We start from the raw sequence: 26,129 nt of genomic DNA, 5'->3' as shown, positions 1-26,129 counted from the left end.
ATAAACGGGTGTCTTCATCATTTTAATCATTTTAATCGAAAAATTCCTATTGTTCTGCCCATCGTCCTTCTTTTTTGCCATTCTGTTATATAGTGTATATCCTATTGCCTTCTGTTATATAGTGTATAGCCATTCTATACCCATGACTTTCTGTTATATAGTGTATATCCTGGGGGCCGCTGCGGCTCTCTAAAACTTATGTACAAGTAAATAGTACAAAAAAACTACGTTATATTCAGTGTATGCATCTGTCATAAACGTGTGTACGCCATGTCGTCTAGCGGTGTGTACACACAGACATCAAGCGTATCTCTTGAATGTATGTATAAACTCCGGTGTTTTCATTTGATCAAATGTGTGTCTCTTAAATATGTGTATAAAATAATACTTCATTATCATTGCGTGTGTGCGTGTATGTGTAGGTGTTTAGCATACCCAAAAAGATAATTCAAAGTAAATCGGACGAATATCGAAACATGACTGCGCTTTAGCGAACTATCAACTACTGTTTCATACGGGTCCCTTCGTTCGCTGTCGGTTGGTACTTGCTTGAGGTTCTGTAATAAAGATATTACTTACATACGAATGAGCACAACGACAACTTCTGGTTGTATCTACTCTAGCTTTCCTTATGCTCAGTGTTACGTTGTGTAGGACCCCAGGTTGGGAACGGTAGTAGTTAGTAAGTTCCCCGCTGCAACAAAAACCTAGTAGCCGACTTTTACTGATCGTCTAGTTTGTTTATGCCTTTGGTTGTTATGGCAACTGCTAAGACAGCAGAGTTATTTCCCCCTTTACCGTGCATTTTTATCTCTTACTCGCTCGTCAGTTGTCAACCGCTTGTTCAACGGTGCGGCTTGCTTCTCTGTCATTCAGTGATGGAGAGGGGGCGGGGGAAGAGACGTTACGCACTCGACAAACGCACGTTCTTCTATGGTCCTTAGACCTGCTCCTCTCCTGGACTCCAAAAATCACGTCATTATATTGACATGATCTTTGTTTGGTATTTTTCCATTCCACTGGTCGATCAACTCTGTTATCGATAATGGATCACGCATTTCCCGGTCACGTTTTAAGTTTTGTTGACAAATGCATTGGCTGCATCTGACCCAGAGACTCAGTAACCCATTTCTCTTCAGCTGACCGCCTATTGAATTTGTTTATACACGTGCGTCGCCACCTCGTGTCAACTTTACATGACATTCTGATCCTCCATTGTAGTGCAAGGAATGTCACGTTTCAGCCAAAAATGCGTCTCCCCACAAACCTTCACTTTTGTAAACAAAAAAATCGTCGTCTGATTTCTCTGTTTACGACGTAATTATTTTTGCTGCTTCGACTGGTGGACAATCGATATTCGATGTCCACCTTTCAAATCATTTTTTTTAAGGAAGTTTTTTATTTTCACAGTTATGTATCGGATGGTCCCAGTCATCCATTACATAACACTCAGTCTTCAAGTCCTCGTGGCTAGCGGAGTCGTAATGCATTTTGCTACATTTTATATATTACGGCTGTAGCGCCCCAAAAGCTCCAAGGACGTAAATTAGATAATCTCTTCCGAGCGAATCTCCTCATGTTACGATCTTGTTAACCTATATAATAAATATTTGTGTGTATTTAATGCTGACCCACTCCAACAATATAATGGCGTCATCCGTTACATTTGCAAAAAGGTTAACGTTCTGTTATTGTTAACAACTTTTGTTATTGTAAATATCCGAAACCTATTTTCGCTTATCGAAATATTTCCCAATATGTCAAATATTCACTTGTCTTTGTTTAACCTTTTTATTATCTATTCAAACATTACAATTCTAGTCAAACTAGCTACGTATCTGACTTTCTCCCATCACAGGGTTCCCATCTGGATCATTTCTTTCACTTAACTTGATAAATCTTTACTCAGCATTGAAGGATAATTTATAAACAATCTACACACTTTCGAGTCTTCTCAGTTCTGTGTCACTGGGACAAGTTATGCTTCACGTTATTTGTCATTTATTAAAGATTCCTATATTTCGGTTCTATACTAATGAAACTGTTACAGGTTATTGTAATTGCAAATATAAGATATTGAATAGCCTTGTACCAGTTACGATTGATCCGAAGTTTGCATGTTATCGATGAAGTTACAATTTAAATTTGGTGAGTTGTGGAAGAAACAGCTATTTCTAAGTATGCCTAACGCAGCATGCCATTACACGTATGCGAGGCTGGTTTATAAAACCAATAAATGTAGTCATAGAAGCCAAACAACTGCAGAACTCGAGAGACGTGAGAACAAATCAGTGTGATTCACTATCACAACTAGTGAGACACTAATAACTTTATCACAATCCTTTTTTTTACCTCGTTTTCGATTAAAGACAGACGGTTATGAAACAGTTAAAGATTCAAAACTAATTTGGATCAGGTAGAAACGCCTCTCAGACAACAAAATATGCTTAAAAGACAAGTATATAATTTTGAAAATGTTTAAAAGTAATATCTCTTTCATCATCATATTCTTTGCCTTCTACTTCGCTTTCATTTTTATAGTTTTATTTTGTTTTTCCTATCAATAATCATCTCTGTTTATCTCTGTTATGTTATCACCGATGTGAAAACATGTTTTTCTTGACTTGTACATATACTGAGAAGACATAGAATAAAACAGTTTTTGCTTGAAAAGATTGTGTTGTATTTTTGTTTTAGTACTTAACTTTAATCGATTAATTATTAGAAACAAATAGTAATCTATAATATAAATCTCACCGCCCTGTTTAAATGTGTGTATGTATGTATGTATGTATGTATGTATGCCTCGCAAAAACTTTCGACAGAGGCGACGGACTTTTCACGAGATCGGTATCATGTTGAAGCTCAACCCTTCGGACGACAAATATCGAAAAATTGGCTAAAAACCTTAATTCCTTCACCCTCAACTGGGCACTTTTCTACAGAAAGGGGTCGCTTGTTTCGCCGACTTTTTCGAAAGTCATCGCATCTTTTCGATTCTCTAATCCTAATTCAAACCTTTGGCGGTGGGCGCAGCAGTTTTTTTTTCTCCTTCGGGGCACGAGTTCGAGTCTGCCTGCCTACTACCACTTATTTTTTTGCGCATTTTTTTTTTGCTTAACCAACACCCTTACACATGTGAAGAGCCCTGGTCACAGGTCACCAAATGTGACCTTTCCGGGTCACCGGCAACCAGTGATGAACACTCAGCGATCCCCAAATAAAGACCGCTTGTCACATATGCGTCGTGATCGTCCTTCACAGGGACCTCTCCGCAAGCTCTCACGGCGCAGCAGGATCTCGTCGATTAGTGCCGATTTCACTTTCGGGTTGATATGTCGTGTCACGCTGGAAGTGAATAAATTTTCATGCACGCAAAAGAAAGACAGACTCAGATATCTCTCTTCTAGTTGGTTAATTCCAGTTAGATTATACAAAAATATGATACACACTTATATACAATTGTTCAGTGATTGATTTTCAATAATCACTATTGAGTCCCAATTAAATTTAATTACTTTCAGTTTTGGCGGTAGCGATGGACGAGTAGAGAAGGTGGCGACAACTCTTCGATTAGGATTAGATTCGCTCAAAACTCAGCTTCAATTGACTCCAACTGACTGATTTTTGCGCGGGAATTCGCTTATATAATGAGGTGATGAGTTAGGAAGGGCTGCCACCTAAACCAATTACCGCTGGTTAAGTCATCGCAGGGGAATTCCCTATTCTCTGCGTGTGTGCCTGCGATTCTGCGAACGCTCGCAGTTTCGGTTCTCAAGATCAGTGAGGTTAATCCCGTGACCCCTCGTCTGGCCTCAGAAACGAAATTATATTTCGTTATGTTCTCAAAACAACATCAAATTGTCACTTTTCCACCAAACACAAAAATGTATATGTCGATTTCACAAAAATAATAAAATTCATAACTTAACTCTTCCTTTCATAAACGACGACCGCCGCCACCCGGGCACGCAATAATGCTTAACAATTAACACAAGCATAGTTGCCCGGAATTCTCCAGTGTTTCAGGAGTCTTAATTTCCTAACAATGGGGAGGCCTACCGATCCTTGGGACGGTCACGTCACACACACATCTCCACTTTCTTTTCTGCCTTCGCGTCACGGGTTCAAGCCTTCCTGCCTACTACAATTTTGTTTTACTCAACACAGACCTACAAACACCCGGGCAACGCTGGGCACACAAGCTAGTGTATAATAAATGTGAAAGTTTCCTTTTTATATGAAAAAATATATAACGTTTTATGTATTTATTTCTTCAGAAGTAAATAACTCAATACATGACTATTTGCTTTTAATGATTAAGAATATTTTATAAGTAAAGGAAATAATAGCTTTTTCAATTACGATTAAAATAGCTGAGTTTTTATAAAATAGTCGTGCAACAGTTGTAGTGAAAAAATTGGAAAAATAGGCTATCGCTCGATATCGATGGCTTGTTATTTTGACTTTACAAATATGTCATGATGTTTTTGTTGAGATGACACTGAATATGCTTTAAAATTATTTATCGAATTTACAAGAAAAAGTAAAATAAAAAAGTTTGATTAAATACAAAAATAATGATAACCTTTATCCAGCCTTCATTAGAGTTGATTTGCGATTTTGAATTTTATTTTTCCGTTCGAAACAAATTTGATGTGTTACAAACACAGATAGAATTGCCTACATAATTAGCAATGTAAACACACGTGGTAAAATAATCTACATATTTTTCAATATCAACACACACATACTTTTTTTAATATCGACGCACGTGTAAACATAGTCTTATCAATGTAAACACTCGTATGTACTTGTGTATATTGCATAATGCGCTCGTCGAGTTTCCGATCTCGACAACCTCTTCGACAGAAACTGGACTATTTCGGTGACCTTTTAACTGTCGAACTGACGTAAATGTTATGGGTATCCCTGGGGCTGCTCAGACTTATTTTTGCTGGACGGAGTACCTCTCTTTTAGGTGAACTGGCTTATTCATTCAACATTCCGACATCTTGCCACATCTTCTGGCGGTGGGAGAGAGGACAATACTGTGTGCATCAGCAGACATCGACTGTGTGTGTGTGCGTGCATGTGTGTGTATGCGCATGTGAGTGTGTGTGTGTGTGTGTGTGTGTGGTTAAAGCTATAAACAATTTGTGCAATTAAAATCAGATATCTGTTTCGTTTGAGACAATAAAACATTCGACACTGACATTATGACAGCAATAATTCAATGTCCGACAACGAAACCGGATTAATCGATTTCTATTCATCACTGAAATAAAGTTGAATGATAAGATGTAGAAACGAGCTAAAGTAATAAATCAGTGGAAGATTATGGATTAGACTGTCTCGTCCTTACAATGGATTACGAATACAAAATCGGCATAGTAAAAGTAGTAAGATATATATATATATATATATATCTATATTTTTATAAAGTAATAGGGTTCGTGTGTTTCTGTCTGTGTGTACAGCTCTCCATCATCAACGAAATATAAAGGATGTAAGAGGGTAGATCTCTCCTGGTAGAGAAACATTAGAACCCATTTTAGGATGTTTCTGTTATAGGAGACATTAGAATCTAGGCCTAATTTCTTTATATACTAGTCTACAAACCACCCCCATATCGAATGACTTATGCTCATTTGCATATCACATTATATTAAATCTCTTTAACTAATTACCTCGACCTTATTACATATTGGAAATATTCTAATCATTTCAACTGTACTATTTACAAAATCTATTTAACATTTAATTATTTAATATATTTTCATTTAATTTTATATTCGATTTATTTCACTTTACGTATATTATCAAAACAATTCATTGGCGAGCAAAGCTTTATGTTTTGGGATTGTATTGAAAATGTAATGGAAATTTCAATTTCGTTCCGTTTTAATCTTTTATATTTTACTTGCCAATATTATTGAAAGAATACAATTCAACTATCGTAATTTTATATAAATAAACAAAAACAAATATTTTAAAATAAAACTTTATTAAAAAAGAAATAATTTTATTTTTAAATGAAAAAAATCAATTTAGTAAAATAATTGTATTAAACACCCCCAGCCTTGTCAGCAAACCTGTAAACCTATAAAAGTTAACATTTCGAATGTAAACAGTGATTTTTCGATTTTGTTAGCGCTTGCCGCAATTAAACACAATTAAAACGGAACTAACTTTATTTCCATTCTATTTTTTAAACAACCCCCAAAACATAACGCTCTCTTCCAGTTATAGCCAATTTTTTTTTAATTAAATAAAACAGGTCAAAATAAACAGATAAGCGCATTTTCTTTTACATTTTTCTTACAACCAACGTTGTCATTTTAACCAACTACCGTTACTTTTGTGGGGTTGTTTTGAAAATGGCACGGAGATTATAATTTCGTTCCAATTTAATCTTTCTGGTCGAGCCTATTTCGAAAGCGTGTCTTATCATAGATTTGAACTACAAATATTTTATTACATTTTGATTATTACTATCTTAAGACTTAAAGCTTATATTTATTTCATTTTTCTATTTATATATTGAATTAGTTATTTCCAGTCTTATTTAAACTTAGTGCTTTCTTTAAACCGGATGAACCTTTTATAAAAATATGAGTTTAACGTAAAGAACACGAACAAGGTTTTATTCAACTGAATTTCTTCCAGTTTACTAACAAAATATATAAATTTAAAAGAGATATAAATAATAAAATAAAAAGGTTATCTAATTTAAAAGAAATACACGTACTCACAAAAGCAGAACTTTTTTTACACATTTTTTTCTTTAAAACCATAACAATGAGACTAACAATTACCTAGATCTTAGTAATTATTTGTTTTAATAGAACTGTTTTAATTGTGCTGTTTACTTAGTTAACCTAAGTTGGTATTACATTTATTTTACATTTACTTTTTTTTTTTTAATTATTACTTTTAGACTGTGACGTTTACACCCGGAAGTAATGGGTCACACGTAGGTCGCTTTTATTCATTCCTTTTGGTCAAGATCAAAGTGTAGTATCTGTTCTTCAGATGCTGCACTTCATTTTCTTGTTCTCTTTCGGTGGAGGAGAAATCCTTCACGACTGAGACAATTTTTATTTTTGTACCTTTTCTCCACGTTAAAAAACGACCCTGGTGTCTAACTCTGTCCCGTGGGGAGGCATAGTAAATAGGTACAATATAATTGTTTATAATTGTACTATTCAGAAATATTATTTATAGTTCGTCCATTTCAGTTAGTATACATTTCCTTTACGCTTAATTAATTTACAATCATTAATATCGTTAAACAATTCCGTTTAAAATCGAAATTATGCCACCCAAACGAAGTAGAAACGAAAGTGAGGAAGAAAGAATGGAAAGATTGGAAGCTAATAGACTAAGAGTTGCTGCAGTTCGCTCCAATGAAAACAATTCAGATAGAGAAAGACGTCTAGAACTTAACAGGATACGTCAAAGAGAAAGGAGAGCAAGACTGTCAGATTTGGAAAGAGAAACCCAACGTGAAGCTGACAGAACTAGACATGCTGTAAGGCGGTTAAATTCATCACAAGATGAAATTCAAGAAAGGCAAAGATATGCACTGGAAAGAGAAGCAATATTACGATCGAATGAATTATATGAGGTAAGTAGACGTACACAAGGTCAGTTGAGAGTGGCTCAACGACATCAGAATGAATCGGAAACCCAACGAAGCTTTCGCCTATACCAAGGGCAACAACGAGAGGCTGCATGGAGAGAGAGTATGACTTTGCCCCAGCAATTGACAGAAAACGAGGCAGCTAGACAACGAATGACTGCTTTGAGACACCATGAAATAGAACACTGCAATAGAAAAGGATTGCTCTACAACAAAAATGACTCTCTCACTACAGCTGATATAGGAAAAATGGACAAAGTATGTCAACATTGCTCAGCTGTAAAATTTAAAGGAGAAACCCCTGGTTGTTGTTGTTCTTCTGGCAAAGTTGTGCTTGATAGCTTTCCACCACTGCCTCAGTTGCTTCAAGATTTGCTCTCCGGCAATGGTCCCATCTCTAAAGATTTTCTGCAAAATCTACGCAGTTATAACAATTGTTTTGCAATGACATCATTTGGTCACAAAATTGTGGCAGTACATGGGTGGAATCCTTCTTTTAGAATTCGAGGCCAGGTTTGCCACCAGATTGGGAGTCTTTTACCACCTGAAGATGAAATAGCAAAGTTTATTCAAGTCTACTTCTTGGATAGTCTGGAAGAGGAACTACATAATCGGGGACGTGACAGTAGACTCAATAGAGACATTCTCCAAAGTCTGACTGAATTTTTACATGAGAACAACAGCTTCATTTGTCAGCTGAAAACAACAAAGGAGAGGATTGAAGAAGAACACTTGGTAGAACATAAAGTTGTCATAAGGGAAGACCGAAGGCCGCAAGAAGAGCATCCACGGCGATTCAATGCTTCAACAACAACGTATGAGATTGGAATATTAATGGAGAATGAACCAACAGCTAACCGGGATATTGTCTTGCGTTTTAGAAATGATACATTAAAATGGATCTCCGAACTACATCCCCTCTACGATACTTTAATGTACCCGTTAATGTACCCCTATGGTTCTCCATCTTACAACATCTACATGAAGGCATCCAATGGGCGAAAAGTTACCCAACAGCAATTTTATTCGTACCATTTAATGACTCAGCCTGGAAACTATTTTCTCTGGTACCGAAGGCTATTTCAACAATGGCTGGTGGATGTGTACTGCAAGATTGAAACAGAACGTTTACAGTTCCTGAGGCGTGAGCAACAGACCCTGAGAGCTGACAATTATAGCAACTTGAGAGATTCAATTCTTAGGGAGGATGGGAATCCAGAACAGTTTGGTCAACGAGTTGTTCGTCCGGCAACTTATACAGGAGGCCCTCGATACATGTTTGAGCGTCAAAGTGATGCCATGGCATATGTTCGGCGAATGGGCCGAGCCGACCTCTTCATCACGTTCACAACAAATCCAAAGTGGACAGAAATTACAGAAAATTGTCTTCAAGGGCAAGACCCTCAGGATCGTCCAGATATTGTTGCCAGGGTTTTCAGGCAGAAGCTAAAAAAGTTACTTGAATTTATTAAAAAGGGAGGATTTGGCAGGCTGAGGGCTTTCCTGTACAGTATTGAATATCAAAAAAGAGGACTGCCGCATGCACACATCCTCACCTGGCAGGCCCCAGAGGACAAACTTCTACCAGAAAAAATGGATCTCTGCATATCTGCAGAGATCCCTGACAAAGAGGAAGATCCTGATCTTCATGCTAAAGTGATGGCACATATGGTGCATGGACCTTGTGGACCATTTAATCCAAATTGTCCATGTACGATTGACAACAAATGTTCCAAAAAATACCCAAAAGAATTTCTTCAGTGTACCGAGCAAGGCCAAGACTCTTACCCCAAGTACAGGCGAAGAAAACCAGAAGATGGAAGCCAGACTGGTACAATAAGGATGAAGAGAAATGGTCGGTATGTTAATCAAGAAATAACAAACCAGTGGATTGTTCCGTACAACAAGGTCCTCCTTCAGCAGTTCAACGCTCACATTAACGTAGAAATTTGCAGCTCGATCCAAAGCATCAAATATGTCCTCAAATACGTGAATAAAGGATGTGATCAAGCAGTGTTTGAACTACAAAGAACTGATGGAGCAGCTAACCAACAAGGCCAAGTACAAAGTCACATTGTGGATGAGATCCAGCAGTTCCAGAATGCAAGGTATGTCGGCAGTTCAGAGGCGGCCTGGAGGATATTGGAACATCCCATCCATGAACATTTCCCCCCAATTGTACAACTTTCTGTTCATCTTGAAAATGGGCAGCATGTCATGTTCTCAGCTGATACTGCTCTGGAACGAGCCCAAGGTCCACCGCCTGCCACAACTTTGACACCATTTTTTCAACTCTGCCATGAGGATGACTTTGCAAGGGGTCTCAAATACGTAGAAGTCCCTGAGTTTTACACTTGGAACAAATCGACAAAGAAATGGATGAGAAGAATGCGTGGGGTACAAGTTGAAGGTACTGAAAATGATGATGTATGGAAGGCACCATGCATTGGGAGAATCTACACGATTAGTCCAAAAGCAGGGGAGTGTTATTTCTTACGCCTGTTGCTCTATGAGGTTGCTGGTCCAACTTCATTTCAAAATTTGCGAGCATACAATGGTCAGGTATTTGAAACATACAGAGCAGCGTGCCTTGCTCGAGGCCTTCTAGAAAATGACCATCACTTGCATCAAGCAGTAGGAGAGGCAAGTGCCACTCAATCACCTTCAAATTTGCGAAGCCTATTTGTGATAATTTTAACAGCCTGTGAGCCAAGAAATCCTCTTGAGATCTGGATGGCTTTTCGTGATGTAATATCTGAAGACATTCTTCACAGATACAGGCAAGAAGTTAACAATCCAGAAGCAGATTTTAATGAGGACATCTACAATAAAACTCTTTGTCTAATTGAAGAAAAAGTTCTCCTTATGTGCGGTCAACCATTGGCAAGCTATGGATTACCTGCACCAACGCAAGGGAGAGATGAAAGACTCGCGAGAGAGTATCAACGTGAAGTTACTTATAATCTTGAAGAACTTTCCCTACAAGCAAAAAATATGCAAGAAAAACTGACCGATTCTCAAAGAGAAGTTTACAATTCATTCATGGCAATGTTGGAAGCACAAGGTGAAATGAACAAAAACATGATGTTTCTTGATGCTCCAGGTGGTACGGGCAAGACTTTTGTAATCAATTTGATCCTTGCAAAGATTAGATCCATGAGAAAGATTGTGCTTGCAACAGCATCCAGTGGCATTGCTGCTACTCTACTACAAGGTGGCCGCACTCTTCACAGCACTTTTAAAGTACCCTTGGATACTCATCGAATGGATCAGCCAGTTTGCAAAATTACTGGTAACTCAGCCTTGGCAAATGTAATTAGAGACACCTCTGCAATCATTGTAGACGAAGCCCCAATGACGCACAAGAGTGCTTATGAAGCAATTGACCGAACACTGCAAGACATCACAGGAAACAAGAATCCCATGGGTGGCATTCCAACCTTATTTTGCGGTGATTTCCGTCAAATCCTCCCAGTGGTTAAAAATGGCACAAGGGCTAACATTGTCAATGCAAGTTTGAAACAATCCTATCTCTGGAGGCACGTTATAGTGAAGAGACTGACTACTAATATGAGAGCCTATATCTCTGATAACACAGCTACAGCAGACTTCTCAAAATTGCTTATCCAAATCGGTAATGGTCAGTTTCCTATCACTTCTTCACCTGACACAATTAAGATTCCAACTGCGCTTGGTAAATGTGTCGGTAATCAGAAGCAACTGAAAGACAAAGTGTACCCAGACCTGCAAAACAATGGAAAATCACCGGATTGGCTTGCTGAGAGGGCTATTATTTCGCCATTAAACAGCAATGTGAATCATTTGAACAATTCAATAATGAATGAATTTCCAGGAGACACAAAGCAATACAAGTCAGTTGATTCGGCTACTAATGAATATGAAGCTGTTCACTACCCTGTGGAGTTTTTAAACTCTTTGGAGATATCTGGAATGCCTCCACACATTTTAAATCTCAAAATTGGATCGCCAATCATGATTCTTCGATCCTTGGAACCGCCAAAAACAACAAACGGAACCAGATGTGTTATCACCAGATTGCACACCAATGTACTTGAGGCCACCATTTCCTGTGGTCCCTACAAAGGCGAAACCGTTCTACTGCCAAGGATCCCCTTAGTTCCATCGGACTCAGAACTTCCATTTAAATTCCGGAGACTCCAATTTCCTGTGAAGGTGTGTTTTGCAGTGAGCATAAACAAAAGTCAAGGTCAGACATTTAACACCATTGGCGTAGACTTGACATCAGACTGCTTCAGTCACGGTATGTTCTACGTCTCCATCAGCCGGACAGGAAGTTCAGAAAAACTCTACATTCTGGCTCCAAATCAAAGCAGCAGAAATGTAGTTTACCCTGAGGCTCTTCAGTGAAAAGTTCGAGAAATGGATATGAGGAAAAACTGACATGATCTGATTGTGGTAAGTTTTTAGTATTGAATGTGCAAGATAAAATTTAAGCAAGAGTTGAAAATTACTTCAATGAAAAATTTACTATGTAACATCAAGTAACCTTCCTTTTTGATGAAAATGTTTTGTGAAGTTCCTGATTGAATTTCAGTCACTACAAGAGGTAGTTAAAATGTTAATCACCTTATGCAATCGTTGCTCTTACAACATCAGCTTACTGGAAAGGTGCCCACAGATTTTGGTACCCGAGTGCGCAACAAAGCTCCGTGCGAAGCACGGGTATCTTTGCTAGTATATATATATAATTATTGAAACATCATTCTGTACCACGTTTCTAAAATGCTCATAATGTTACATGATAAGGGCTGTCCCCTGTTCATGTAAGTATAAAAATAGAGAGATTAGTTAAAATGAAAATAAGAGAAAGCAGAAATCGAACCCTGGACATAAGTTTTAAAGAACAATAGGTTTAAATGGAATGTCCAGTAAATTGTTAATTCGGATGAAATAAATAATAAATAAACTATTCAATTGTTAAAAGAATGTGGATAATAAAATATGGTTAAATAAATTAGATATGTAGGTTAAATTCCTTTGTAGAAACAACACAAGAAAAATAGGTTATTGGGAAATCAATGTCGGAAACGTGCAAAGTCGCGCATGTTGAAACACGTGAATTTTGCTCACGTGGCCGGGATGCATGAATTTCTCAATATAGGAAGTGGGAGTTAGTTGGTCGCGGAGACAGTCAGAGAGACAGTCAGGAGAGACAGTCAGGAGAGACAGTCAGGGGAGACGGTCAGTGAGAAAACTCAGAGACAGGCAGACGTCTGAAGCGAGACGTCACTTCAGAAATTAAAATGTGAAACTTTGAATTCTTGGTGATGGAACGACCGGTCGTGAGGAAATAAATTCAGCATGTGTTTTGTGATAAAGCTCATCTTTGTGTTTGTGATTTCTACAAAAAGGTAAATTGTATTGTTATTATATGTCTGTGTTATAAAATGTCATTACATACACATCTCTCTCTAAGATACAACATCATATGTAATAAGACAAGAACTCTCACTAAGACTCATATCTTTACTAATAAGAACTCACGTAACATACGCGCACAAGTGGTATCGTCTAATACAAATAATAATAACCATATCTTACAATATAACAATAATCTTTAACTAAATCCAACATGAAAAGTGGTCTCACAAGGATAAAGTTGCCCGGCCAATATCTAACAGTTATTTATTAAGGTTAAAACTATTTAGTATTTTCACTCGGGTAATATTGTCCGTATTTTTCATGGCTCTGTTTAGTAAGAATGTGTAAATCTAAGTTACTTGTTTTATATGTTAGTCTTTGCAACATTGTAATAGATATTTTCCGGAGACAACCTGTTGAATTCTGAGGAGCATATGATCGGAATGTATGGGATCACATATTAATTTTAGTTGTTTGTCTATGCACGAAATGATGCGGCAAAATATAACGAATATGATTTTAAATTTTTTAAATTCTTTTAAACTAAAGTACCTTAATGAATTTTAAATTGATATTTTAGTGGATATAAGTGGCGATGAAAATTCAAATATGAAATAGTTGAATGTTCAAATAGGAACTTGTGTTGGTATTATGGCCGTAAAATCCTTTAAAATACTCTACAGCAATTGAAATTTAAAGGAATATTTATTAATTTATGTCTAATACCTATTGTTAATATTTGAAAAAAAAGTGAGTTATCTCAATATTTATGAATGGCTTCGAACCCCTTTAATATCGTAGCTGTTATATTTTCACTGCGATGCAGAGACAGTTGCAAAGAAACAAAGGAAAGAAATCTAACTCGAGTTTTTTTTTAGTTGAAACAAAAGGTATTCATTAAATGACGTTCACCAAATCCAAACAAATAATTTTCCAAACCAGCGACAATATGGGCGCATCTTTGCGTTTCTTTCGGCTAATTATCCGTTTCCTCGTCTGCAGCTCCAACTAACTGCTAATTCTGAAGCTTTCCTCACGACATATGGTCGTCCGACCATATTTTGTTAACATTTCTGATGGCACCTCGTTTTATGAAAGTCTCTCTTACACTAATACATTCTTTCAAGTCGCTGTTTCTGCTACGCGATTTTATATCCCTCTCTTTTTTCTTTCTCTTTCTCCGCTCTACGTCAACTCGCGCCACGGCTTGGTCATTTGCATACGTGAAATACCGTTGCTGCTACATACGTGCCCGTGGCTCATTATAATTATACCGTGGCTCATTATAATTATACCGTGGCTAATTTTAATTATACCGCCTTTGATAAAACTAAACGAAACAGAATATAACACTACCGAAATAGTAATAGTTATGTTAATAATAATATCGCAGTTTCCCTTAGCTTTTGATTATTAATTTTAATTTAAAGAAAACATAATGTAATTGCAAACTAAATAGTTTCACACTCTAACGTTGTAATAAAATGATGTATCAAATTAAAGCAAAATAAATCAAATAAAGGCATTTGAAAAGATATTGCAAATGTAAATCAGATGTCAATCAATGGCTTTTAACATAACAGAACAGAACTACATTACAGGTTCATCTAACTGTGATTTATGATCGCGTTCGTTTGGTTTGCATATAGAAGTCTAAATATTTGAAAATTTCTACATTATTTCATATATATATATAATATAAAGGTGATTGTTTGTGTGTGTGTGTGTCTGGTCACGAACAGGCTCCTATATGGTTGACTATTTAAAAAAACTGATCACATATAATGATAGCAGTATCGAGACACAGAAATGGGTATGTTTGATGTAGCAGAACAGTTGTTCATTAAAATTGTGGGGTCTGCGTTCGCGCCTGGTCCACAAAGTATGGAAATAAAAAAAATTTAAAATTAAAAAAAAAAAACGTTTACAAGTGTTTTTGATATAGATGTACATAAGAATACTTTGATAAGTATGTTTTAACTTAAATATGGATGGTATAATAAAATTGTGGGGTCTGCTTTCGCGCCTGGCCTCCGTAGAATGGAAATAGCCACAAACTTTAATAAAGACTTTTCATATCTATCTACATAAGTATACTTTGATAATTATGTTACAGTTTGAAGAAATATGGTATAATAAGTAAATTATGAAGTAATACATACATTGAGTGAGATTTATATTATAGATTAGAGATCGAGATAAATCTCCGTAGACTGTCCGACCTTGCTTCCATCTTGTCTATCAAGAACATTATTGTCATGTAAACCAGCTTGTATTCAAAAATTAATCACACTCCTTTTCACAGTCCAACCATATTGAGCAGAAATAAACTTCAGGCTTTGCTTAACTTGTAGACATAATTTAAGTCATGACATTATGTTTTGTTATGTTTTAGTTAAGGTTTCAATTCTGGTTGATTGCGCTCAAATCGTATTTTTGAAAAAACTTTTGAATGCGTGACTATTTATTGGGTACAATATAATATGAAATAATTTACTCTATAGTAATAAATACGAAATTTGCATTAATTAAAATGTTATATTTAAGAATATTTACGTCCGGGACACACCGGGCGCCCCTGCTAGTTTGTTTGTAAAACTCTACTTTTTTATGCGATTGATTCTATGAGAAAGGATTTTCTTTTTATTCTGCTTTGATTTCATTTTCACGTATATACTTTTACATTTATAGTTTGAAGAGTGAACTAAAACTTTATTAATATGTTTTCAACTTCTTATCAATAATGCTCCCATATAAACATATAATGACATATATGCATGCATATAATGACATATATGCATGCATACAAGTACGAAGCTCGTTCCGAAAGCAATGCGTCATATTTTTAATTAAAAAACTAAAACATTGAAGAGCTACGAAAACGTGAGTTGTACCATTAAAACGAGCGACCATTTGTGCCCCAAAATTTATTTTTCGACATAGTCACCAACATATCCTTTGTGATCATAAAAGTTCAGAGCGTGCTTTGTCACTCATATCTCTATCACCAGTCTGAAATCGACGAACCCATCTCATAACTGTGTTGACATCGATTACATCGGCTTCGTAAAAATTACACAAGCGCCAGTGAATGTTGATCGGTTCAATTTTTTCTGCATGGAGAAATTCAATAACGCATCTCGGCTTCTGACTCACTGTGATGTGGATGTTACATTCGAAGCTTGTTCGTTGCAGTTCAAATCTCTCTTGGACTCTCACACCACCTGGTACCATCGAAAAAGAACAACCTAACAAAAATAAATAAATCGAACTCGACTTTTCTTTCTGTTTTAGCAAAAGGAATTTATTACTGTTACTTTCCAAACAATGATTGCTTCTTGTTTTGTTTTCTAACTGCTCATTTTGTTTGCCATGAGATTAACAAAGCCCTGCCTTTTCAACACCAGCTTAGAAGTTTCTCGCCGATACTGAGCTCCCACACGTCCATCTGACCCGATAATATTTTTCTACCTACTGCATGCTGGTTATAGCCAACCATTTCTCGCATTCCACTTTACACATCTATCTTGTTCAACGCGCACTTTGTTGTCTTTTTTTTTTTTTTTTACACAGTGATCACCACTTATCAAGGCCCGGAAGCCACTCAGGGATAAGGGTTATTGCAAGTACATTACGTTAGTGTGGAGATTTGATGGAGTGTTTACTTAAGGGAGCGGTTCATTAGGAATTTGTTAACATTAGACTTGAAGACATCCAAGTTGTAGTCCGGAGGGAAGCAGGCAGACGGAACAGAGTTCCACAGGCGTGCAGTTCTAAGAAAGAAGCTTTGTTCATGGAATCCGCGTTTTGATTTAGGCACAGATATAGAGTGGGGGAAATTTTTCACAGTGGATTTAGCTAGACGGGTGTTTTTCGTGAAAGATTGGCGAGGGGGGACCAGGGATTGGAGTTCAGACGAGCACCTGGCATGAAAATAACGATAAAACAAGGATAGGCTCGCAACGTCTCTTCTGTGAGAGAGGGGTTGCAGGGTAGAGAAAAGGGCATCCCCCGCTAAGCCACGAAGTCTATTTTGTACTCTGTCAAGGCATGATAGGCTGTTTTTGGCAGCTCCTGCTCAGATATGGCAACAGTATTCCATCCTTGGACGTACTTGGCTTTTATATAGATATATGACTACGTACTGTATTTTTTCTTTTTCTTTTCGCGCAAGTGTGCACATACTTCCTAGTTTGCTTTTTTTCGGCAACTGCTGCTAATATCTTCGGAAGTCAGCTATCTTACATCTCCTACTGCTATTTTCCTACGCGCTCATACGCGCTCTGTTATAGCACATCAATGACAATGGTTGTTTCCCGCCAATATAAGCAACAGAGAGATGAAACTTTCATGAATGTGCATGTTTACTCATCATACTAATGTAATTTGCTATCACCTCTGATCCATGCAGACGAAATAAAAATAGGAGCCATTACTGTTGAAATGTCCGTCGGACATAATACAACATCATATATACTGTATACATCTATTATATAAAAGATAATGCATTGAACAACTAGCAATGTATGTGATAACATACAGCTTTGGATTTATTGTCTGGCCACAAAAGATATTATCAGACACTAAAACGAGAAAAATGTTGACACGGAATACATAATAAACAGAAACCAGTTTCTATCAAGATTGAATCTGTTTAGACAATGCAGAAGGTATGGGTTCTCAGAAACTGATTATCAACGTCGAGCCACTACTGTGAACCAAGCAAAATATCTGAAGAATTCCCAGAACCTAAACCTTACGATTGTATGAAAAAACAAGAGCCAACTAAACAACTTTCGTCACAAACTGTTCAAATATTTTGGGCAAGACTGTCTTATAAATGAGACAGAATCACAAAACAAACCTGTTACGGAAATAATCTCAAAGATTCGCCCAAAATACACTAACTCTTCTGATGGGGATAAAAATTTAAAGAATAGGTGTCAAGAATTTTCTTGATGAAATAACGTATATATCTATGTATGTATATATAGATAGATAGATAGATAGATAAGTAAGATTTTATAGACTGACTAAAAAGAGAATCGCACCACTATGATGAGGAGATGATAATAATGGCGGCCTAATACCAAGGCTTGATGACCAATGATTTCAAAAGATGTTTTAACAATGACAAATACAAATTCTGCCATACAAAAGTAGTGAGCGTGTGTGAGCCACCTGACATTCAATTGTAAGGTATTGCTAGAGGACGGCTACTGTACAATTCGAAACATATCGGAAGGTGCAACTGTAAAAAGTTGAATATTTCGTGTAGCAGCAAGTCTTGGAAACTTATACCAGAAAGAACCATTGGAAATAAGCCATACACAATTATGACTATGCGATTCCTAAAGATATGGAGATATTAAACCTGACATCGTGATATGAGACAAGAAGAGGAAAGAAGCAACCCTAGTAGAAGTTAATGTTCCAATGATGCTGGGTTAAACATGAAAAGAAATCGTAATCCTCAGAAAACTCCATCATTCCAGAAATTGGACTCATGAAAAGTATTTCAACACTGACAAATATACCCGATGAATCAAGTCCATGATCCTAGCTCGAGTATTTTATTACCTACAAGAAGTGAACTGTTTAGAAAACAAAACAGAATACTCGCATGCACATGTCTTAGTTTGTGTATGAATTAAAATGTAATCTTTATGCGTATTTTACGACCGGGCAACGCCAGGCATCCTGCTAGTATTACATAACGTGAAAAATAAACTTAAATAAAACTTAAAGCATACAAAATAAACACTTATAAAAATGGCATATTTTACTCAGGTTAACCCCAGGAAAATATTATCTAAAATGCTCTCATACAAGCACATAAGAGATTATATGCATACATAAATACATAGAAAACCGTATCTACTGTATACATTTATAATAAGAGCGAGAGAAATCCAATAAATTTCACTTTCTCTCTTTCTAAAATCAAATAAAAAAGTTTTCTGGTTTCACACAGTTTACTGATGAAAAAAAAAACAGAAGTACATAAAAACTAACTGCTATTTACTTATTCCTGTTTCAATTTGTACGAGTGATAACAATGTAAATTGTCTAATAGCCGACCTTTTTTTTATATCTATTCAATAATGCAACCTCATTATATATAAAAAATATCCGTCTGTTAATAAAAAAAAGAATGGCAGAAAGGTGTATATTGCAATCCTCTTTGGAATTACATTTTTGCACGTTGTAAGTACCTATCAGCGTCGTCAACTGGATTCTAAGCGGTAACGTAAACATAGCTATTTCTTTGATCAGTCAAAAAACAAGAATGGGGAATTTTAAAATCGTCGACATGAGTATATAAGGTGCATCCATTGCAATATGATTGTCGCTGGAAACTGTTGTTACTTTAGGCAAAATAAATAAGAAACAAGCACACACACACACACACACACACACACACACATATATATACATATAATATATGATTCAAAGTGTTTTTTAACATGTTTTATTAACTATTTGCTCTTATTATAAGCTCTATCTCCTATTTGGTTTTATCGAGCTTTTACATCTGGTTGAGATTACTTAATAAATATTAATTCTTTAATATTTATAATATACTTTAGTTTTACCATCTTGGATCATTTTGCTAAATTTAATTGTAATTTTTATTTTATTATAAGCTTTTTATTCTCTCCAGATATGTTTGAAAAGAAACACATTCCTCTGTCTGCCAAAAATATTCCTATTCCTAACCAACAAGAATATATCCACAAAGTTGTTCTTGCTTTGAACACTTTCTTAAAAAATATAAAGTGGAAGGCTTACCACCATGACATAAGCATTAACAATAAACTTAAAGCACCTATTTCCTCTGAAGACCAACCTCACCCAGAAATCTTAACAAATGAAGTCCCTATCAACTCTGATACAACAAGAATGAGGAATTTTAAAATCGTCGACATCGTTATATTTTAAAATCGTCGACATCGTTATATTTTAAAATCGTCGACATCGTTATATTTTAAAATCGTCGACATCGTTATATTTTAAAATCGTCGATATCGTTATATTTTAAAATCGTCGAAATCGTTATATTTTAAAATCGTCGACATCGTTATATTTTAAAATCGTCGACATCGTTATATTTTAAAATCGTCGACATCGTTATATTTTAAAATCGTCGACATCGTTATATTTTAAAATCGTCGACATCGTTATATTTAAAAATCGTCGAAATCGTTATATTTAAAAAACGTCGACATCGTTATATTTTATAATCGTCGACATCGTTATATTTTAAAATCGTCGACATCGTTATATTTTAAAATCGTCGACAGCGTTATATTTTAAAATCGTCGACATCGTTATATTTTAAAATCGTCGACATCGATATATTTTAAAATCGTTGACATCGTTATATTTTAAAATCGTCGACATCGTTATATTTTGAAATCGTCGACATCGTTATATTTTAAAATCGTCGACATCGTTATATTTTAAAATCGTCGACATCGTTATATTTTAAAATCGTCGACATCGTTATATTTTAAAATCGTCGACATCGTTATATTTTAAAATCGTCGACATCGTTATATTTTAAAATTGTCGACATCGTTATATTTTAAAATCGTCGACATCGTTATATTTTAAAATCGTCGAAATCGTTATATTTTAAAATCGTCGACATCGTTATATTTTGAAATCGTCGACATCGTTATATTTTAAAATCGTCGACATCGTTATATTTTAAAATCGTCGACATCGTTATATTTTAAAATCGTCGACATCGTTATATTTTAAAATCGTCGACATCGTTATATTTTAAAATCGTCGACATCGTTATATTTTAAAATCGTCGACATCGTTATATTTTAAAATCGTCGACATCGTTATATTTTAAAATCGTCGACATCGTTATATTTTAAAATCGTCGACATCGTTATATTTTAAAATCATCGACATCGTTATATTTTAAAATCGTCGACATCGTTATATTTTAAAATCGTCGACATCGTTATATTTTAAAATCGTCGACATCGTTATATTTTAAAATCGTCGACATCGTTATATTTTAAAATCGTCGACATCGTTATATTTTAAAATCGTCGATATCGTTATATTTTAAAATCGTCGACATCGTTATATTTTAAAATCGTCGACATCGTTATATTTTGAAATCGTCGACAGCGTTATATTTTAAAATCGTCGACATCGTTATATTTTAAAATCGTCGACATCGTTATATTTTAAAATCGTCGACATCGTTATATTTTGAAATCGTCGACATCGTTATATTTTAAAATCGTCGACATCGTATAATTTTAAAATCGTCGACATCGTTATATTTTAAAATCGTCGACAGCGTTATATTTTAAAATCGTCGACATCGTTATATTTTAAAATCGTCAACATCGTTATATTTTAAAATCGTCGACATCGTTATATTTTAAAATCGTCGACATCGATATATTTTAAAATCGTAGACATCGTTATATTTTGAAATCGTCGACATCGTTATATTTTAAAATCGTCGACATCGTTATATTTTAAAATCGTCGACATCGTTATATTTTGAAATCGTCGACATCGTTATATTTTAAAATCGTCGACATCGTTATATTTTAAAATCGTCGACATCGTTATATTTTAAAATCGTCGACATCGTTATATTTTAAAATCGTCGACATCGTTATATTTTAAAATCGTCGACATCGATATATTTTAAAATCGTCGACATCGTTATATTTTAAAATCGTCGACATCGTTATATTTTAAAATCGTCGACATCGTTATATTTTAAAATCGTCGACATCGTTATATTTTAAAATCGTCGACATCGTTATATTTTAAAATCGTCGACATCGTTATATTTTAAAATCGTCGACATCGTATAATTTTAAAATCGTCGACATCGTTATATTTTAAAATCGTCGACAGCGTTATATTTTAAAATCGTCGACATCGTTATACAATATAATTATCGCTGGAAACTTGTTACTCTAGGCAAAACAGATAAGAAACAAGTACACACACACACGCACACACACACACACACACACACACACACACATATATATATAATATATAATTCCAAGTTAATATTTTACAGAGGTTAAGTAACCATTAAATTTTTAACGGGATAAATTGAAGAGTGCTCAATACCGAAGTAGGGTAAGATATACATTTTATTTGTTTTACATAAGCATTAATGTGTCGCTACAACTTGGTGAGTATGTTAAAGTCAGCAAGTTACTAGTAACGTGAGACCTCTTGAGGCGATATTGCTTATGCAAAAGTTTAGTTCGTAATTCTAAGCTTTCGTATGAGCAATATCGTCTGAAGAGATCTCTGGTTACTTGTAACTGACTGACCGAAATATGCTCATGAATGTGTAGCAACATATTAAAATAAAATATTAAATATTAATATCAAATAAAAAGTATGATATATATATATATATATATATATATATATATATATCATACTTTTCATCTTCAATCTCCAAATAGTTTTCTTTGTGTTATTTTTCAAAATTGTATAAGCATGAAGAGTCCTAGAATGGATGAAACGCGGAATATTCCGTGTAGCTTAATCGCCATATATAGTTTTAGTGACATGCAATATAGTCTCCGTTCTGCTAGATCTACAGCAGATATGCTTACGGTTATATTTCATAGGATTTGCACATCTCTCGACGGAGGCTTCCTTTCGAGGGCATTTGCTCTTAGCATATAAAAGGCCTTTGATAGAGTATGCATAAAGGTATACTTCACAAGATCTCCAGCTAGAAATGTCTTTTCCATTATTAAATCATTTCTCTCTGATAGGTTCATAATAGGTTCTGATAGGTTGATGGGCATAAATCAGAAGCTCATAGTATTAATGCTGGAGTGCTTCAGAGGTCTATCTTGAGTCCAACTCTCTTCCTGATCTACATCAATGATCTTCCAAATCACATACCTAGATCATTCGTAGGCATTTATGCTGACGATACTACAATATATGATAGCACACCCAAGGCCGTAAACGACCAAGTTTCTTCTGATGCTCTCTTCTCTGATCTTGAGCACGTGGTACAATGGGGAAAGAAGTGGCTGGTTACTTTTAATGCATCTAAAACCAAGCTTCTATCTTTACTTCATCAATGCTCTGATCCCTGTCTAGCATTATTTGAAATGAATGGCTCTCGTCTTGGGAAGGCTCCATGTTTTAAGCTTCTGGGCTTGACGTTTACTCCTGATAGGAAATGGAACAGGTACATCAAATCAGTTGCCAAGGATCTGGAAAAATGGTGGGATCCTTCTATCGATCTAATATATATTTCACTGCTGATGCAATTCTCTACTTATATAAGAGCCAGGTACGTCCAAGGATGAAGTATTGTTGCCACATCTGGGCAGTGTGCAAGAGCTGCTAGAAAAATCTTATTCTGCTTTGATCTAGTTCAAAATTGACTTCGTAGCCGAGTGGAGATGCCCTTTTTTCTTCCTTGCAAACTCTTTCCCACAGAAGAGAGGTTGCGAACATGTCTCTGCTTTTTCGTTATTTTCATGGCAAGTGCTCGTCTGAGCTCCAATTTATGGTTTCCTCTCGCCAAACTTTCACGAGGAAACACTCGTCTAGCTGAAACTACTATCAGTAATTCCTCCCACTCTTTATCCGTGCCCCAACCTAAACGTAGATTCAATGAACTAAGCTTTTTTTCTTAGAACTGCACACCTGTGGAATTGTCTTCCGTTTGCCTGTTTTCTAGCTGATTACCATATGATCGTCTTCAAGTCCAACGTAAACAAGTTCTTGATGAGCCGTTCCCCTTAATCCAATTTTCCAAATTTACACAACTAACGATTCCTATGATATTGTCCCATTGACTACTGTACATGCTTTAACCCTTATCCTCAAGTGGCATTTGGGCCTCGATAAGTGGTGGCTCCTATATAAAAAAGAGGGGAGATAACAATAACTAGACCTCCACTGGAAGATTGTGGACAGTACTGCGCTCTTGGAAGAGGGAACTTTATTGCCACCCAAATTGTCCAGCAAATTATTAGTTTTAAGCTTCCGTTGCAGTAACACAAGTTCATTTGCGATAGTTATTGCAAGGGCTACTCTTTTTTCATTGATCGCCGTTTTATTTCATACGAACGTGAGTCTTTTGCTGACGGAAGTTGAAACATTAAACGAGAACGAAATAGTGGACCTTTTTTCTTAGGGTTTGACCATTTATGTTCAACAACTCTCGCCACTTCATGTGGCTTATCCCGTTCTTCTCCGTAAAACACGTAGTACCGCTTGCGTCTTCTCCTCCTGATTTCCCCGAGCTGGCAGCGATGAAAGAATACTTTTTGCTTTTTGATTTCAGTTTGCTTGTGGATATACTACTGCAGTTATTAAACGAGATTGAAGACTGGGGAGACTTGTTGTCACGCAGATTTCATGGAATACAAATAATCATTAATGATAATCTGTATGAGAACTCCTAGTGAGTACAGAAGGCGTAAGGGGTTACTGTAATTATTTTCGGGGTGGATGGGAGAAACCTTAGTAAGGAGCTGCACGGCAAAGTATGTTTTTTTCACATTAAAAAGAGCAAACATTTTAACAACGAAAAATAACATAAAACTAATTAAGCTATGAGATACCATTTAAAGTTAAAAAGTTTGGATTTATGAACTAGCAATAAAAATACGAATGGAAACATTTAGAAAACATAAATTAAAACCCATTTAAAAAAACGTCGTCTGTTTTTAATTACGCAGGTGATATTCGTATTACACATGCGCAGATTTAACCGTGATTAAAATCTCTAAAATAAAAACTGTCACCGCTGAAAAATCCAGAATTTATTAAGAATTTATCTTCACTTAATAGTCGCATGTTCATAATTATTCCGTGGAATATCAATTAAAACATTTATTACAATCGAAGACATTCCGAAAGTAATAATTTTGGAACGAGCAGAGGAAATTCATACAGCCAAAAGAAGGAACATTAAAGTGAACGCAGGTCCTCTCATCAAAACAATAACTTTGTGTGTGTGTGTGTGTGTGTGTGTGTGTGTGTGTGTGTGTGTGAAACAGAATTAACCCTATTCTGGATTAAGCGACTTCCTTCGAAGGAGGAAGTTCTATGGAAGTATGAAATTTACAAGCGGTCCCCAGTCGCATGCATATCCTCGTTATGGAAGATGACGACATTAGGTTTTTGCAACTCTTGCAGGAAGGTTTCGACGTTCTCCTACATACAGCGCCTGGAATTCATAAATTGGTCACCCATTTTAGTAATGACCAGGTTCAACGTTGCTTATCTTCGCTAATCTCATGGAAACCGGTATGTCAACATAATATGTCGTATAAGATGATTTTGTATCACATTCGCAAAGACCTGTACTCCTGAGAGTGTAGAGAGTACTGAGATCCAAGCGAGTTTTATTGAGCCCCAAACTTCAGAGAAGACCAACAGTCGATATTACAAAAAAAAAGAAGAAATGTTAGTATTTATGCAGAATACGGACTAGTGAGAATGTTCAAGTTAAAATTCAAGGTTTAAGATATTTTTAGTTTATTGTTAAGTGAAAGTACAGATAAGTTAAAATCCCCCATTCTCATGAGTTAAGAATGAGTTTCTAAATAATATTATTATGATAAATAAAATTAATGTGATCATAATAATAATGCGATTGCATTTCAGCACGATCCGTATTTTATAATAGAATAATAAACGGTTATTATGTAAACGCAAAGTAATTGGCATGACTTCATGCAGACTTCATGGAGTACAAGTAACCCTTAATGATAATCTGTGTGAGAACTACTAGTTAGTACTGAAAGCGTAAGGGGCTACTGTAATAAAATTCAGAATGATTTTCAAAGTGGATGGGGGAGATATTACTAAGGTGTGTTTTTCACATAAAAATGGCCAAGCTTTTTAAAAAAGAACACTGTTATGGAAGCCAGAACAGACTTGCTATCACCAAGGATGTTTATGCTGGTAGGTGAAGAGGAGCTACGAGACAGTGTTGAATATACCATATACTCTATTTTGTTTGTATGTAAAGTTTAATGTAGATAATCCGAAAACAGAAAAGGGACAGAGAAAATATATTAAACTATTA

This window comes from Euprymna scolopes, chromosome 19, assembly GCF_053919585.1.
Source record: "Euprymna scolopes isolate OS-2025 chromosome 19, ASM5391958v1, whole genome shotgun sequence".
Taxonomy (NCBI): Eukaryota; Metazoa; Mollusca; class Cephalopoda; order Sepiida; family Sepiolidae; genus Euprymna; species Euprymna scolopes.
Note: the sequence above shows the minus strand (reverse complement) of the source record.